Source organism: Lonchura striata, chromosome 2, assembly GCF_050655825.1.
Source record: "Lonchura striata isolate lonStrDom1 chromosome 2, ASM5065582v1, whole genome shotgun sequence".
In the NCBI taxonomy this organism is placed as follows: domain Eukaryota; kingdom Metazoa; phylum Chordata; class Aves; order Passeriformes; family Estrildidae; genus Lonchura; species Lonchura striata.
In genome coordinates, this window is record NC_140704.1 from 29,535,302 (window position 1) to 29,554,933 (window position 19,632).

The following is a 19,632-nucleotide window of genomic DNA, read 5'->3' on the forward strand; positions in this document are numbered from 1 at the left end:
ATGTCACCACATAAGACTTATCACATTTTGTGAAGCTACAATACCTGAAAGAACTTGAAAAAATCCTAATTATCCCACACAGAAAGATTAAAGGAAGGAAGGAAGAAAGTCTCAGGAATACAGAGGTTGCTAAATGTAATCATACTTCAGGATTACTGTTGGCTAGGGGTGTTGCAGAGGATTGAAATCAGTCACTGTTTGTCTTATTACCTTATTACCATGCAAGGAGCAGAAACACTGAGTGTGCTCTCCAAATCTAGCCTTCAGCTTTGTGGCACACATAATCTTTGCATGGTAAAAGTTCAGACTGTATCCTGAACCTTAATTGGTTTGGGCTCCAGCATCAAAAGATGGAAGTGTACTTGAAAATATCTCATTAATCTAATCTCATTATTTTGGGACCATTACAATGCATTTTATGTCTAGCATTTGCTTCTCTACTGTCAGGCATGTGTGGATCTCAGAATATTCTCAAGACCTAACTCCTCCATAATTCACACCACAAACCCTTAAACTGATACTGAGGTGTTATTTAGATGGGTGCCAGGAGGTGGAAAAACTCTCACTACTCTGAGAAACATTGATTATACTCAGTGGCTTTGTGTGGGCCAAGCTTTTGTTCAGGCAGCCTGCCTGGCCTGCACCCAGGCAAAATCAATCATAGTAATGGTTCATCAGCTAGTACTGGGAGGTTGGTTTTCTTTGTAACTGTGTAAATTATTTAAAACCAAGCTGTGAGTGGGCTATGTATGAAAGTAGAGATGGAAAAATTGTGGGACATGTGGCTTAGGGTGCCCATATGTGCAGTCAAACCCACTTTTCAGTTTGTAGTCTAGACATGGCCTTATGGCTTGGATTTGGCAATACTGAACCTCAAAGAGATGAAAGTCGGATATAATACCCTAAGGCAGATGGATTGGAATGTGGAGAAAACCTAATAATGCAGGTTACTTTAATGTCTGCAGTATGACTGTGGTCAATCCCTCTCTTTTAAATGGGGAGGGGGAATTTCATGTCATCAAAATTTGGCAGGTACAATTCAAGACAAATAGTTTGAATCTCTAGTGAGTGTGGTTTGGAAATGAAATTTAAGTTTCTAATAAATTACTGTAAATTTTCTTTGTGAAAGTTCAGCTAAACACAGCTTCTATCTTGGAGGCAGCTGTCATAATAAAATATTTTACATTTATGAAGTGCTTTTCATCCTGAAAAGTCCCAACAGACTTTGAAAACTTCATTCAGTTGAATTCACCTCAATATGAGTAAATTGCATAGGGAGCAACAACCTAACATGGAGGCACAACACATACCTTGGGCTACAGAAGTTTTGGCTATGAACACTAGACTAAAATTCTACAACTACTGAATGAATACTACAGGTTTTATTTATATTAAATGTCCAGGACCCTGGATTTTTCAAAATACTCAGTTGATTGTAAATTTTACTGGTCCACTAAGTACCTGGAAAGGTAGAAGCGGTGCAATTATTTGGTTGGGATTGGAACAATAAAATTCTGCATGTCTTAAAGCTAATGCTTAAAGTGTTAGACTTTCCTTGACAGATATATCTGGATACTAGCTCCTATGCTTTGCATGCAGATGAGACAGTCGTCAGGTACAAAGCCTTAGTGAGGCTGCAGATAAGCAAAAGTCCTTTCCTACAGGAGAGTGAACTGAATGTTACCAGCATTCATTTGCCTGATTGGTATTCTTTGCTAAAAATAAAAAATACTAAACACAGTAGTAACTTTGAAAGAAAATCAGTACTTCATGCAAGAAACTAATACAAGTAATAATATTGGGTGAATGTATGCATTAAAATCACAGGCTTTTTTGTGAAAGTGGAATTAAAATGGATGATATAGTGACTATTCTTTCTGTTTGCTTGCAGAACTCTCCTGTAGCATTGTATTTTGGCATCAAGTATGTTGGAAGATCCAAAAATGCTAGACACAAGTCAGGACTGAAATGTGTGCTTCTTTAGAAGCAGGAACTCTCACACAGTTCAACTGCAACTGTGCATAAGTAAGGCAGGATCTAGCTTGCTGAAGAGTAGCTTGAAATGCTGAAATATTGTTAGTTAAGACTGGAAAAGTAAAGGATTTACTACATGGCATTAGAAATGTTAAATCAAATTGAAATTGCACTTTTGTGTATTGAGGAAAGAGTCTCAAGAAATTAAAAATGTATTACACCCAATAAAACAGATTTTATGTACTCCATGCTAGCTTACTCCTGTCAAAGGGCCTGTCCTTATCCAAGCATTTTGTGTAAATTACCAGTAGAACACTTAGGGACAAAACACAACTCATATGGTACAGAAAATAAACATGTATATAAAACATTTTGAAATATACATTTTCTTCTTCCCTTTCAAAAAGTAAACTATAATCTACATACTTTCTTTTTTCTTTTCTTTTTTAACAAGTTTTTGGAAGAATTCTCTTAAAATTGGGCCAACTTAATTTTAAAATAAAGTAATTATTACAATTGATGTTGCTTGTTGAGCCCTATTATTCATGAAAACTTTTTGTTTGCTTTCCACACAAGGTCTATTGGCCAATTTTTGTATGTTGTTCTGTGTTACAAACTGTAAATTCTTTAACAGTATAGCTTTGTTTCAGGGATAAATGTTAAGAAAACCAGAAGAGAAGTACTCTTTTTGTAAATGTATGGAATGCAAATTTTTCTTGTTTCTGATTTTGTGTTTGCAGCAGAAACACAAAAAATAGAAAACTTATTTTGGATGAAGTCTTTAAAAGAGACTAAGAAAATCAGCTGTCCACTTTGGCTCATGAGGATGGTTTATTTTCTATCACCTGGACATTTATCTGAAAAACACAGTCATTAAAGCAAGGCACTATATTTCATTGTAGCCCAAGAATCTGAGACTATGAAACCACAAAAATATATGTAAATTATTAATTCTAAAGGCTACAGATATGGCAAAATACTTGGCCTACACGTGAAAAATGTTCAAATGTTATTTCTTAAATGGAAGAGTAAACAGAACATAGATCAAATTTTACTTCATTTCTCAAGTCTTCTTCAAGATTGGAGGGCAAGGGGATATTGCTAGGTGATTTTATACAATACATCCAGGTTCTTTTATACTGAACTTCATTACCTGTATTGACTAAAGTATGTGTTTCAGAAAGACACTGAAATGCAAAGGAAAACTTCTTCAGAGATGTGGAATCCATCCCTTCTGCTAATCTGGACCTTCTCCCTTGTTATCAAGAATATATATCTTATCTATAGCCTGAAGGTTTGGGATTTCATTTTTTGACCACAAAAACTTCTCAGATATAATACTACCTAGAACTTTCCCCTGTAAAGGTAGAGGCACACTGTCTCAGAGATCTCTAAGTCTTTTCTTTCTCTCATTTATCACTGTTCAGTCTCTCAGACAATGCCAAGCTACTCAGCTGAACACAAAGGAGTTATTTTTGTCTCTAAGAATATAGTATGAGGCATGCTATACAGAGAGTACAAAACATCAAGGCATTCATGACAAAAACCTAATATAAGAACAGTGCTGTCAAATTCTGAGCAGTGTCAGAGTGAAGAATACCTTAATAAAAATAGTTATATCTATATTGACCTTTTACGAGCTTTGCTTCATCATGCAGGTAGCTACTTCTAGAAAATGAGTTAGTTGAGGTTGACCCCCTCGCCTCAGTTTTTTTTGATTTTTTAAAAAATCATATAACAAGAACTGGGCCTGTTTCATGCTGGTTGCTAATTTTTCACTGGATGCTGGTAATTTGTACCTCTGCACAGTTCAATTTTGCATTCTCTCTAGAATCCTCTTGCAGTATAAATTACAGATTCATTAGACTGATCTCACTGAACTGTACTGGTTTATGAATAAGTTATATAGACATTGTCTTAGATTCTAAAACTGTGCACAAATTGGGAAGTTGGTGCTTTCGTGGACTTGAAACAAATGCCTCATGAAACAACTTGTGGGATGAAAGTTGGTGTCATTTGATGTGAACTGGGAGCAAGGTTACATGTTCAGGCAAGCACTGTGGTTTCAGACCAAAATTTCCATCCCCTGGAGGTATATTTCTGTATTTCATCAGGCAAACATGTGAATCTGAAGACGGCCTTAGCAATTATACTGATGCCCCACATACCAGCAGAGTATGAGAGCCCAGGAGCATACCAAGGAATAAAGGCAGTGTGTGCTGAATTTTAAACCACAGAAGGGTACCTGTAATTGCCCCTCATGTTTCATAAGTACTATAGAAAACACTGGGAAGTAAAAACCTCGGGAATTCTACTAATAAACAAGGATTTAACACAAAAACTGGAAACTAATTAGAAAATCCAATACAGAATATAGTGAATAAAAGGATGGAGCATACTATTAAATAGAGTGTCAAGTAGCTGCACACCATCACTAAGTATTTTATACCAAATTATGAGCTCTACCTCAACCATTTCATAGAAATCTTATGACTTAAAGCCCAAAGAACCTGGAGTTTTTAGGGTTCTCCATTTTTTCTTCCCCCTTGGTTTATTTTTTGTTTGTTTGTTTGTTTGTTTTCCTTTTTGTGTGACTATTATTTACTTGTCATTCTGGGCCAGTTCTCTACATAGGAGACCACTCCCCACAAGTCATGGTGCTTGAGAAGTGGCTAAAAGATGGATGAGGACAAGGCATAGAGCTGTGCTGGGGGAATGTCTGTTGGGAGGACTGCACGGAGCAGGGGCAGAGGGAGGCCATGAAACAGTGAATCCACTCCTGAATGATGACAACTCCAGAACCAACCTCCTCATCCAAAGCAGATACTGGAGCATACACCAGGAAAAAACATGTTGATACCCTTCAAAGTTAACTAAACCAATCACTACCATGAGAGTGGTATCTACGTGGTATAGAGTCAACTTTTTTGCCCATGACTTAGGTATCTACTTGTCTGTTTTTATTTTCTATTTGATTTTTCCTGACTTACTGTTTTGTTAGCAGGGAATTTAAAGTGATATGGTATTCTTTCATACACACAACCAGATTACACTCAAATACATACCTACAGCTCCATTCAGTAAAAAACCTTAAATTCTCATCTTGTGGTTTTCTGTGAAATTTTTTCATTCTGTCACATTTCCTTTCTCTATTGTTACTACAGACTCCATGGGGTACCATAAGTGAAGATTCACGAGAATGCTCTATTGTAAGGTCTTCCTTTTGTGCTGCCTTTTGTCCTGGCAGGAGATAAACCATCTCCTTCACTCTGTCTGGGACACAGATGGGTATGGGCAACATTCTTCCACTATTGAGTCATTATTTAAAAGGATCTATTTTCCACTTTTTAGTGGCCTCCCTTTTTCAAAATTTTGTCACTGTTGACTATTTTTTAAGCTTGGGCTTTTCCTAAACCAGCTTGAATTGATTAATTTAATGTCAATATTCTCTAAAGCATGCAGAATTTCTTTAGTTCTAATAAAATATGGACACTTTGGATCTTCCTGACTCCATTGCTTGTTGAAAGATGAAAATGGGCAAAATGTAATGCAGCAATAAAGTGCACTGTTTAGAATAGGTTTTTTTTCCCAGATATGGCAATTTAATAAACTCTAAAATTTGTCCTTGAGCATTCAAATGTCAAAAAATGTTTGTGAATTTCAAGAATCTGTTGCTGGTATTTGTGAAATATGCACACGACTGTTCCTCATTCCTTCAGGTGGGTCCTAAGGGCTATGTTGGGGGCCATCCATAAGGTGAGTAAATGTACTTAAAACAAAGGTTTATATTTGCAATTACATATTTTTGTACTATAAAATTTGGTTTTGATCTTACAGTTTTGATATCTTACAGTTTTGCTCTTACAGCTTGATATCTTACAGTTTTGTAACCATATTCAGTCTCATGCTAATGGTAAGAAGCATTATTCTGATGAAAATCCTTCACAAACATGGCCTCTAAGTAACTCAGACTATCAGACCATTGTGTTTAAAGTATTGATTGAAACAAAGTTCAAATGTTGATGATACCCACGGCAACATTTAATCATTGACATTTTAGCTTGTGCTTCTGCAGTATTTATCATGCTTTTATTCACATGACAAAACAATCTCAAAGCATAGAAACCAGGTAGCTGCTAGATAAGATTGATCTAGAAGGTATGCTCCAAAAGCACACCTAATGTTCTCCAGCCACAGAACCAGGCTATCATCAATCTATCTATCTATCTATCTATCTATCTATCTATCTATCTATCTATCTATCTATCTATCTATCTATCTATCCATCTCAGAAATACCTTCCTGAAGTGTGTGATGTGGCTGTTAAGCTCTCAGCACTAACTCATGCCAGAAATGCTTTCCCATTAGCCTGCACTGCTCACTAAAGTAGACATCATTCATGTGGCTCACCTCAACCTACCTGCACAGCAGAGATTACCAAGAAGGGCTTTGCTAATCTGACTGGAAATTTCAGCCCATCCAGCCAAGTGAACAGCAAAATGGAAACACAACTGAGGCAGGGCATTCTATGCTCAAGGATTCATTGCATGTACCTAAGGTATGTAATGTAGCAGCTAGGTTAAAAGCCCTGGGTCAAAACTTTACTTTTTAGTCAGAGTCCAGAACAATTAACTTCTAGAATATGCTTTTTTTCCCCCTTGGTGTCATAGGATGAAAATTTTGAGAGATTTCCTTAGAAGAAGGGTATTCTAATGAATTTTCTATCAGCAAAAATAGAATTTTGAAGAATTTTGAAGACAGCATTATTAAAAATGTATGTTATACTTTTGCCTGAAAAATGCATTTTGTCTGCTGTTTATATTTCTCATGAAGCATGCAAAGAGAGAGATAGTGTCTTTTTTAAAACAAAAAAAATGGAGACAGAATTGCATCTGTGTATAATTATAGCTGATGTTCTGAAAATTTGCAGATCTATTGTGAGCTCATCCTCAGCAAAACCTCACACAATCACCCCTTTTTGTGCCAACAAATGTGTTAAATAGCCTGGATTTTTCCACATTGCCATAGTGTTGGGAAATATTATCAACACCAGTGTATTTCTAAAAAGGTATAACACATTTTTTTATGCTGGTTTCTAACTAAAATTTGCCTATAAATTTGTAAGCACATGCAACCATGTAGTACTTTCCCATTATATGATACAATAAAGAATCTCAAAATACACCAGCTGTATATGTAAAACAAAGTAACCACAAATTCTTACTATTCAGAAAGCAACAGTATTCCTGAGAAGGGGGAACATAATTTACTGAAATTATTTTTATTAGGCAAGCCCAGTTTTGACTTTAATGAGGCCAAGATAAGTTATATAATTTAAGATTATATAACTTAAGATTCTTAAGTTATTTTAACAACAAGCTGAACTATTCAAGTTTTACATTCACTTTTAGGATTAAGAATGCTTAACAGATTGATCCTTACATTTACCTAAAGCTCTTAACTTAAGTTTAAGAATGTAAGAAAGGTTTTACTGGGTCAGACCAATGGTCTATCCAGCCAATGATTTTGTCTTCAGCAGTGGCAATAGGAAAAGTTGTTCAGAGATTAACAAACCCAGCTGTTCTCAGAGGTCCTTTCCTCTTTCTCTTTCCAGGACACACCCCTGTTGGTCAGGGCTGTCAGAGGTACATCCTCACCCTATTGTGATATTGTCCATCCATTTGTCTAATTCCTTTTGGAACCTCTTGATGTCCTGAAATCACATGTCATAGCAAATGCCAGAAGTCCACTACTTTGTATTTAAATAAATGCTTTTAAAAATTTGTTTGATGTTGATATTCCAATATTTTCAAGATCTCATTTTATAAGGTAGAATGAACAGAAAATTTGCTTCTACCTTATCCAAAATTTTCATGACATTGTCACTTCTCTTCCCCACCTTCTCCTTTCACTACTGAAGACTCCCAATCCTTTTAGTCTCTCCACACAAGGTAGCTGATGAATTCATTATTATTTTTAAGTTCTCCTTAGAGCTACTATATTTTATACAGAATTCCAAGACATTTTTAATTATTTTGAGAGATTCTCATCAACTTTGTGATTCAACTGCTCTACTGGCAAAAAGAAAACTGAAGCTTTTCATATTATCAATCTGATAGTTGCTTTTCTTTTGTTTATGCATAGAGGTCCAAAAATTACTTCTGGAGAATACAGTTTGACTTTCCTCCTTACTAATTTCCAACAACTATTTTATATGTAATGCTATCAATTAACTTAAAATTTAATATTTAAGTAGTATCCAATTTTTGCTATGGGAGGCTAATATATTTAGCTGTGTTTCAGTAATACACTTTCCTCCAGTGTGCTGTTTGCTTATTCCTTTAGTGCATTTATCTATATCTACAGCTCTTTTAATTATGTTAGGCTCTCCTGGAATGTCTTTAAAGTGTTGCTCAAAAACTCTGAATCGTGTATCTTCGTTGCCTTCTCTGACACAGTATTTCTGCTGCTCTATCAACTCCATCTGAATACTTTTCACTTTCGTTTAAGGGGCGTTTTTCCCACCTCATCTGCTACAGTGTTAATTTTGCATTAGTAACAGGTATTATGTACAAGCACAGAAGCTTATGGCCACAGGTAGCTTTCTTCTTCCTCCCAGGAGAAAAATACAAGCATTGTGCTGACTCCTAGAGATTTATAGAACACAAAGGCTTCATTCATTCTCATTTCAGGGTCATCGCTGTGTGATCTTCTTTGAACAACTTGCAGATAAGCATCAAGAAGTCCTCATGAATAACAATGACTAAACTGTCATGGCAGTAATAGTGTGATTGAAGAGAGCATACTCTAAATGCAACACATAGTAAGGAATGCGGAGAAAACTTCCATGCCTTACAGTTGTGATAAAATAGCAAGTGCTATTTTTAATATAAGGTGAACTGGAATATTGATTGGAATCAAATCCTGAACAAATGGCTTATTTAACCAAGAAGAGAGGGGGGTTGTGTTTTGGATAAAGCGGAGTGATGTGCGGGAAGCTCGGAGAATACGGTATCTTTCTCTGGCTCTTTTATTCTGTGGGAGGCCACTTTATAGCATTAAGGAAATGCCTTAATGGTGCTGCTGAGCTTCATATGAGCACATTGACAGGATGCACAGTTTGTCACAATTGCCTATTTCTAATCTGAATTACAAATAGCAGTGGTGGCAAAGATCCAAACTGACCTATATTGGTGGAATAATCCAAGTCATTATTCAGGAAACTGTAATGCAAACACATTTAGTTGTTTATTTTCCTGTGGGGTTCAAAATGCTGCAAAAATCTCATGGTATGCTACACAACTGTGAGATGCATGCTGCATACAAAGTTTAGTAATATGGTGAGGTATTTAATGAGACTGAGACAAAAAGATATGTACGACAAGATTCTAAGGAGTAATAAACTGGGTTTCTTTAATTCCTGAATAAGTTTCATAGAAGTAGGACACGTGAAAATTGGATAGTAAAGATTCCCATGCCCAGATCAGCTAAGGATGCCATGTATACTAATTAAGCAAACAGAAACAAAAAATAACTTCTATGCATTTTTGAGGTGCATACAATTCACAATAAGACAGGTTTTCAGTGCCAGATAAGCCTAGTCAGAAAAGATAATTGATTGGTTTTATGCACCATTACACAGTGTCTAAAGGCATTCATAATCTATGGTTGATTGCATTTTGAATATTGCCAAAATGAATACAATCCCCTCACTGTTGGGCAAGATCACAATATTTATATTGACAATTGAGAACTTTGAATAATACATGGTTCCATCATCTTTTCTATAAAATTAAGACTCTTTTATGTCTGAAATCAAAACCAGTCCAAATAGTTAGGATTTTGACAGCATTTTTTAATTACAATTGCTTATTTGAGCAAGTTGTGCCTTTGTCATATAAATATGAAAATACATTCTCACAGTACGGACTTGAATTCAATTAAATTTCCAGTTTTTCTTAAATGTTCTTATAGTAAGCTGTCTGCTTACAAAATGAGATATAAAGGAAGTTCTTAGTTTGTGAAACGGAGAGAAAAAAACAATGTTCCCATTTAAAAATTCTGTCTCAAAAGTTTGTGTTAAATACAGAGACATCTTTCAAGAAGAGTGATCACATTCACTTTTCCATCGCACAAGCTGAGGGAAGAGTATGTCCTTTCTCTGAAAAATGTCCTGCTCCACAGTCAAAAGTTGGAATAAAAAGCTATTTAAACATTTCTGAGGGAACATGGGAAACATCACTATAACCTGTGAATGTCCTAGTCAAGCAAGAATGCAGAATCACTTATAACATACCAATTGTCAAGCACTTCAAAGACTTATTCTCAGGTTCAAAATTCACTGTGTGCATTCAAGTATTTTAAAAGTTTTTAAAACTATTTTATTAAAATATCTTTCAACCCATTTCCTTTTTTCTCCCTTCTAATTGCAGAGAGCTCTACTATTTGGGCATCAAGATGAGAATTAGTAGATCTTAATTTTGTTTCTATCATTACTATTTTGTGCTTCTAATTTCACATTGATAAAAATAAATTATTTATTAAGCTTCAGGATTTATTGATGGAAATACCTTTTTACAGAAACCAATGAGAATAATTGTGATTGATGGCTCCCAAGAAAATCTCTAAGTTATCTAGATATCCTAGAACAAATTTGAGGCCTAAAACCAAACCAAACCTGTAAGTGGAATAGGTTCATCATTGCAGTATATCCAGTGAAGAAGTAGTTAAATTTTGCTCATGGAAGCTTAGAACTGAAATTCCTGCCACAAATCTGACAGAGGAGCAATTTGGGGTCCTCTATATTCATTGAACTTGGGGCATAAATGATCTTCTCAGAGGAAAGTACACAGAGAAGAACCGGCATGTTGTGCTGATGCTGGAGAGCCTCTGAGACAAAGGGAATCCCATTCATTACTGATGCCACTCCCAAAAATTACCTCTGAGTGTTCTCATTCTGTACAGGTAGAGGAAGAGGGTGCTGGGGTGCTTTGGGCACCTAGCAGATGTTGGAGCTGCAAATTACATTTTCTGTTGGCTAGCTCAGTGTACAATCTGCACGGCATACTGATTTCAATTAATTCCCTTTTGGACAGCTAATTTTTCCAGCATGGCAAGTTTACTCAAAATTATGAATTACTGTAAGTGAGAGGGTTTTCATGAGTCAGGCACAGCAATACTAAATTTTATAACTCTTATGTTTCCCTTTTATAAAAGTCTTCTGCTTGTGTGTCTTGAATAAAATTTTCAGACAATTACATTTCATAATGGGATTATTAAGTCAGGGACACTTATTCCTGGTAGGTTTGCTCTTATATTTTATCTCTATTAAATTTTTTCTTTCTTCTTGTTTACTGTTTCTCCAATATCCTTGTGATACAAAATGACATGGGCTATACAACATAGCCCATGATAATCGATTGTTGATTAAAATGCATTGCTGAGAGTCAGGGTATAATGAAAAGCTGCACAATTAAGAACTTTAAAGCCCAACAATGAAGTTCTGAAGGCCATCAGAGCATTGAAGATAGAGGTGTCACACCATGATGTTATCAGGGAGGCTGCAAAGGTACTTCTTGTCCATGCTGGCTGTTCTGTGAGGGCCATGAGGTCAGACTGCCTGGATAAGGGGGATGAGGATGCTTTGAGGTTATGGAACACCCTTTTATTTTACCATGGGAAGTCTCAGGTGCCAGTTCCAAATATTAATTTGAATCACTTTTGAAATTCTGTGAGAATTCTGCAGAACTGCTTCCTGCCTTTGTTGACACTGTTTCCAAAATGTTAATTGGGACTCCTTTGGTTCTTTTAGGCAGTATGGGAAAACATTACAGAAAATTGTTCAGGATGTACTGTTTAATTTTAGCACACACATTGCATGCCAGAGTTGTTTATGTATGTGGTTAGCACAGCAATTGAGAGGGGTGAAAAAAAACCAAAAACCCCAACAAAATCCCCAAACCAAAAAGTCAGTTGCAGTGAATGGCAGTTCAGCTTGTTCTTATTTGTGGTGAACTTTTTTGCTGGTAGTTATTTTGGAAAAAACCCAGTCTTTAACTACAATCCCATTTACTCTGGAGTTAAGTATTCAGAACTGCTTACTAGTGACCTAACATTAGCACTACAAAGCATAAGTATTACTGGCAGTTAATAATGTTCAAATAGTATATGGTTTAGCCTGTTCTGAGAGTTAAGATGATATTGTGGAAAAAGCTTGCGGATATATATCCAACTCAAGCAAATTCCCAGCAATGCACTGACAGATACAGGAAATCTTGTAAAAAACAATCAGAGTACAGACTAGGCAGTATTTTATTCCTGCCCTTGTTGAACAAAGTATTTTAAACATGTGAAATGCTTTTTTTTCAAAGGAGTGTTTTTGAAATCTGAAAGTTCTACAATTACAACACTCCTTTCCATTCTGAAGTTGCATGCTTCCTGGATCTCTAAGACTTTCTAAAAAATTTAAGTTTTCACAAAAAATTATATTTGGGTAACATTTTTAAGGTAAAAATCATATCATCTTGAATGAGCTAAAATAACAAAAGCCATGCTGTGTGTGTGTGTGTGTGTGTGTGTGTGTGTGTGTGTGTGTGAGACTAGAATTCTTTTTATTGCATGAGACATATACTTTTTAATATAAAAATATTCCTATTCCTCAATCCAACTAAAACAAGGAGCTCCCTTGTATCAATAACTTTAATTAACAGCAAATCTTCTGTTCCCTCAAGGCAAACAATCAGGTAGCTCTGACACCTGCAGCTACTGTAAACATTCACCTGAGAAGGAATCAAACTAGTGGGAGCCTGGGGAAATATAAATGCAGTAAATGCATTAAAAATACTTCAGATGGTGCTTAGAGATTGTGAAATCATGAAGTACTACTTTTTTCCAATAAAGCAAATCCCTAGAACTCAGGGGTTTAAAAATTAGCCTGCTGTGGGGTTGGAGCAATTATCAGATACACTTAGGAAAGGAGGTGTAATATGCATTAAAGCCATGTTCATACACCAAAATATTTGAAGGTAGAACAAATGTCTAGGATGACAATTCCTTTTAAGATCTGCTGGCATCCTTTACGGAAGACATCTAGCACATTTAAAAAAAATATCATAGATTTTCCTGTAGAATTGGAAATGGGCTTTATCCATATGTGATTTTATAATTTGTGCTGGTCTTTTCCAAAAGAAATCGCAAATTCACTGACAGACAAAAAGTAAAATTCTCAAAGGTACCAGCATACTTAGAATTCCAATTGTCTAAATGTTCTTTATAATTGATGTTTTTCAGCAATTCCTCTACATTTAACAAATTTCCAAAGGATCGATATTGTATTCAAATTGTGTTCTGCTACACAGACTGTTACTTGCTCAAGTTCCCTTCCATTTTTACAGAAATAGTCTCAATATTTTTCTCCCTTGTGCAAGTTCACAAAACTTGAACATGTATCTTTGTAAGACATGGGCCAAAATAATGCCAATACATACCATACCCCTACATATCATTGCACAAAATCATTGTGAAAAATGAGAATATGGGCAAAAGAAAATTTTAATCTGAATTTATAAAACTATTCCTCTGTGACAGGGAAATCATCATGTCTACCAGCTGTAGAAAAACCTCCAAAGTTAGTAACAATTATGTAATTTGTAAAAACTACATAATTGATGTTCATGAAGCTGGTCTTGAAGCATCTCCTCCAGCTTTTCACCATTCAATGTTACCAGCTCCCTTCCTCTCCAACATGAATGTAAGAAAGAAGAAACAAAATCAGAAAGAGCTGTGAAATATAATTATTGTTTTTTCATTCTGCTGCTAATTGACAAAAATATGACAAATATATGAATGTGATTACATGAACTGGAGAAGAAACAGTGGACTTGATCTAGAAGTTCTGTTCCAAATCTAGATCCTATTTTCTGCGCAGGACAGTACTGCAATGGTGGCTTTTGCCATGTACAAAAATTCGAGAGACAACTGAGAATTAATCCATTACTTGCCTTTGATGCTCTGCTATGGTGCCCAGAAGTCATGTGACTCTAACTCTTTTATTAGGTTTAGCTACTTTTCCAAAGCTTTAGCTTAGGTACAGTACTGAGTATATGGCAAGAATTGTAGAATAAGAACAGTAGTAGTAACATAGTGTGTAAGTAATTCATTCACACAGTTCAGATCAGTAGAGCTTGATAGACTAAACAACTCTTACAGGATATCAAAATATCAAATCAGTGAGATAGACCAGTCAGAGTTTTTCCCAGGGCAGAACACATGAAGAACCAATTTCAGTGCCAGGCAGCCAAGAGACATAATGTATCCCACATTTAGATTAGGATATATGATCAGTATAATATAAAGAAAGATTTTTTTATAATTCAGATAATAATTGTAAGAGTCCAGGTATTAAGATTGCACTCCTTTTCCCTTGAATGAATGCACATGCAAGTTCTTACATGTGTAAATTCAAACACTTCTTCAGACTTTTATTTTATTTTGTATTGCTTATAATAATTTGTGTCTATTTAATATTACAGTATGAATTAAGCACAGGACATGTATTATCTTCATGGCATTAACTGACCAATTAAGTTATTATACTTGTTACTGGGAATACTTATGCTCTCTGAGCATTTCTCTAAACCCTCCTGGCTCTACAGAGTGTTTGGGGGTCAGCAATAGATAACGGACTCTCCAACACCCAAGGAAATTGATTCAGAACTGCTTTTGTGCATCTCTATGTGTTTCAGATAAGCACAGTCTCGTTGTCAACATATTAAAGACAGAATACTGGAAGTTTACATCTGCTAATTACATTGGTAGATATCACTATTAAATATTATTTGAAAAAGTTAAGGGCTTTTTTCAGTATCTACAGGTTACAAAACAGCTCACTGACAGAGAATTCTCTGAGTTAACAGAGCCACTGGAAGTAAGAACAGTATTGACTTCTACTTATAGAGAGCTCTGCAGATATTCTTCTAGAAAGCAGTTATTACTTAAAGGTTAAGGTAGTCAACTTTGTAAGCAACCAGTATTAAAAGTTTTAAACATGCATAATATATTTTTATTAAAAATACTATAAATATTAATATATCTATATTTATATATATCAGAATAGCTATAAACCATTGTGGAAGTGCACATACAACAGTTTGAAAGATTAGGATGCAAATTTCTGAGAGTAGAATAATAGGATCATTTGCCATAAGAATGTTGTTTGCAGAATGTTGTTTACATATCCATAAAAGAGCTCCAGCAGACAATAATTTCTTTCCTGATTGCTGATCAGACTTGGAAGCCAAACTGCAGGAACACTCCAGCTTGCAGAATGGCCAGGGAACAAAGTTAAGAGTTGGCTATATTGAAATGAAAGATATGTCCAAATTGTGCTGATAGCAAAGTAAGACAGAGTATTTATGAGCCTGTTGGATCTCCTTTCCAGCAGGCTTGTCACATTAGTGGTGGTGGTCTCTGTTCTCCAGGGCAGTATTCAGTCAAGTCAGAGTGAAGCTGGATTCAAACAAGGTCGTTCATCCATACGATGCAGTCTGTTGGGACAATTTTGCCATAGGTTGCATCTGGACTGTTTTAGTTTCTTCCATACACTCACCATTGTGCATAATATATTAATTTATATCACACATAATACTAGAAAAATTAATTAATGTTTCCCAGGCAGCAGCCTAACCATTCCAGTTAATCATTACCTTCAAACTAAAAATAGTCTGAACTGTTTAGATATAGGCTTGACTTTGTATTATTTATTGGAAAAAAACCCTCAAAAACTACCTTCTAAAATTCTGCTCCTGAACCTGATAGAGGGTCACTGGGATGTTATCAGTGCCATCAGCAAGATTAATAGCATGAGTGAGAGAAGTGATTCAAATTCCTGAATGCTTTAGACAGTGCTGAGTATTTGAAACATCTGCACAGGGCTTGCAGCTACTGGACCTATGAGAGAACTGCACTCTTCTGGAGCAATAGCTGGAATGCAGGTGGGATATCCTCCTGATCTTTCCTCAGGCTTCTGGCTTTCACCTGATAAACACTGATAACATATTTCCGGTTACAAGGAGAAAAAAAGGAAATACGCATTTATGTGCAATTTTTTTGCATTTCACTTTCCATGTGAAATATATTTAATAACCTCAAAAACAAGTTAATTGTACTAATTTTTATGTATTATTAGTATAACACAGGCAATTTTAAATTTGTCCCAGATAGTGCTTTTATTCTTTGATGGATGTTCTATAAGTAGCAGAACTGCACAAACATGTGAGATGGAAAGTAATTCTCTAGCTGAATGTACTTTCTTTGGGAGGTTGGACTAGATGACCTCCAGAAATCCCTTCCAATGTAAATTAAGTGAGTCTATAAAATGTAGATGCAGATTTTACAAAATACCCTTGTGGCAAAGTCATACAACACAGTACCTTTCCTAATATGCTAGGCAAAGAATAACTGAATTCTGAAGATTATTACATTTGGTAAATAAAAACATCACATATCAGGCATTGGTTTTTAGTATATTTCATCTACAACAACAGGTTAAGTTACAAAGAGCAATTGTGCTATTGTTTTTTCAGTATTGTCAAAATAATTGAGAAGTAAAAAAAAAAAAAGGCAGAATGATTTAGCACATCAAATCATAATTGTCCATGTGTCATTTGCTAGACTGTGATAAAACTCTTCCACAGAAGAGTTTTCCTCAGAGATGGTGAAGCATGTGGATGGAACAAGACAGTATCCAACAGAGACATGTCACATTTTAAATCAGATTTAATCTGAATTTCATTGTACCTAGCAAATCTCTGTTTCTATAATGTGGTTTTTGAAGCAATACAATGACAGTCTCCTATATCATTGGTATGTGGCTGAAGCACAGACATACCAGGAGGTCTCTGAAGTAGAGAAAAAAAGTTGTCACTTCCCAAAGCACCTGTAGCCTGATTATTTACAAAATCAGTAACCTCCAGTTCTGCCTGATCACCTTTGTCAGTAAAAGCAGATGTCTGTGCTTTCCCCTATTTCTATGTTCTGTTATTACATAAGGCCACGTTGTCTTGTTGCAACTACTAATCCACACATAAGCACATTTTTTTCTACATAAATATGAGAAGTTTTTTTGAAAAAATATGTATAAAAAATCAGTCATTATTCTGAGTAACCCACAGGAAAAAATTATTGTTTGTTCACTTATGGACAACGATTCAGGAATAGTAATAAATAGGTGTTAGACTATATATTTGGGGAAAAAAAAATCAATATCAAGCCAATGCAAAAATGCAAAATATGGTGACAGTCCAGTCTGAATTAAAAAAAAAAATCATTTTCTGCCCAAATTCCTTTAAACTCATTGGGAATTTTAAGATTTGTTTTGCAAATGCAGAAAGAAATAGATATTAACTCTACTGAATTTGAGGCAGTCTCTATTTAATCATCCAGATTAAGTCTGTAGCTACCAGTTGCTAATAGAGACAAGCACCTCAGAACCCCAAAACATATCAAAAAACCCCTTCACCTCATGTACATCACACCTCTGTGAGGGAATACAACAAAATAACTTCCAGAGGTTCCCTCTCTCTCTCTTTTCCCATATTTAATTACTGAATTTTATTTTCCTATCACATTAATTGGACTAGCTGATAAGTAATTTTTTATTATTCAACAGGACTTTACTAACTACCTTGCCTTTCACAATTCTAAACTGTTAGCTCTATCTTATTGATTGAAAACACTGAACTTGAATGTAGAATGAAAAAAATACAGAACTCTTATACCAGTTTCTTCTCCATTACAGTCCCTCTTTTCATGATTTTAAATACCCTAGAGATATTTTTAGATAAAATAAGGGATTAAAGCAATTCTTCTTGTCAGTTTTATACCTTTAATATGTCTAGTTTTCTTATTTGAGGTTTCTATTTGTTTAAAGCTACCTAGCTGAAATGGAAGCCACCCACAGAATTTTTTCCATGAAAATTAGATATTTGCAATATAATACTTGTACTGTAGTTCCATTCCTCCATCATACACACTACATCTAGCTTCAGTGGTCTGAACAAGCAAAGGCATGCACATAATTAATTCCATGAGGGACAGCTTATTCATATATTTGCACACAAAACTCTCGTTCTTTGTATATCAGTTACACATAATTTACAATGACTATTTCTGCTAACTTGAGTACTCGGTGTAAATTAAATTCTAAATAAAGCTCCAAGTTTTCAGACATACTTTTGTTGTAGCTTGATCAAACATTTTCTTTTGTCCTACTTGCACATGAGTGCGTGCACACACACACACTGGAAATGGCTTTTTCTATTCTTCAGCTTGTGCTATGCAGTAAAATAGTTACAAAAATAGCAACATGGCAACAGTTGCTTGCACATGTGGATGTCATAAACATTTTGTGTTCCTTTACAGCCAAACTCAATCCAAAGCACTGTCGCAGCAGTGGGCCCACTCCAGGAGCCAGCATGGGAGAGGGGCTCTCAGGCACCAAGGTGATTTGCAAGTTGCAAGGGAGTTATACATACGGTGTGAATTAGCTGTAAATTAAAGGCACAAGTGTTTTCTTTATAAGTGACATGTATTTTGGAGGAATTTCTTCACAGAAAGGGTGATTAGACATTGGAATGGATTGCCCAGGGAGGTGGTGGAGTCTCAGTCCCTGAAGGTTTTTAAAGAAAGACAAAATGTGGCACCTAGTGCTATGGTCTAGTGGGCATGGTGGGTTTTGGTCATAGGCTGGACTCAGTGATCTCAGAGGTCTCTTCCAACCTAATTAATTCTGTGATTCTGCAATATACATACATAGACATAGGATCTGTGCTTAAAAAATAAAGAAACCATAGGAATATAGTTTAAAAAAATTAAAGAAAGCAGGCACACTTTTTCTGGGTTGTGAGCAAATACGGTCCAGGAGACACCACAGAGGTATCAGAGGTCTCTTCCAGTTTCCCCTACCCACTGCCCAGCGGGGTCTCTCGCTGGCCCACCCAGGACCCCTCCCGAGTCCTGGCTCCCGGTCCCGACCCCTCGCTTGCCATCCAGCTCCTAACCTCGCACGAAGCCCTGTCCTGGTTCACGCCTGTGTCAGTGTTACACCATTTCTACTGCGTCCAGATCTGGGACCGTCAGTTCAGGAAGGACATTGAGGAGCACGTCCAGAGAAGGGCAGGTGAGGTGGGGGAGACTCTGGAGCATAGGTCTTATGAGAAGTGGCTGAGGGAGCTGGGGGTGTTCAGCCTGGAGGAAAGAAGGCCCAGGGGAGACCTTATCACTCTACAATTCCCTGAAAGGCGGCTGCAGCCAGGTGGGGTCGGTCTCTTCTCCCAGGCAACCACTGACAGGATCAGAGGACTGTGTCAAGCTGTGCCACAGGAAAACATAATTTCTTCACAAAAAGGGTCATTAGATCTCCCCACGCGGGGAGGTGGTGGAGTCACCGTCCCTGGAGATGTTTTGAGGAAACACTAGAAGTGGCACCCAGTGGCATGACCGAGTTGAGGCGATGGTGATGAGCCATAGGCTGTACTTGATGATCTCGGGGGTATTTTCTTAAAGCGATTCCGTGACTCTGGGGCCGTGCTGCGGCTCCCGGCCCCGCTCCAGCCGGGCCGGGCCGGGCTCAGCCCGCGCCTCGCGGCCCCGCCCCGCGGC

At 36.4% G+C, this 19,632-nt stretch overlaps 1 long non-coding RNA gene across 1 annotated transcript in view; it reads left to right on the forward strand.

The window, feature by feature from the left end:
- Positions 1–19,055, forward strand: part of LOC146768165 (uncharacterized) — a 31,453-nt gene extending 12,398 nt beyond the window's left edge. The window contains exon 3 of the long non-coding RNA XR_014951570.1: positions 1,892–19,055. This is a non-coding gene — a long non-coding RNA (uncharacterized LOC146768165). The remainder of the gene's footprint in view (positions 1–1,891) is intronic.
- The last annotated feature ends 577 nt before the right edge of the window (positions 19,056–19,632 follow it).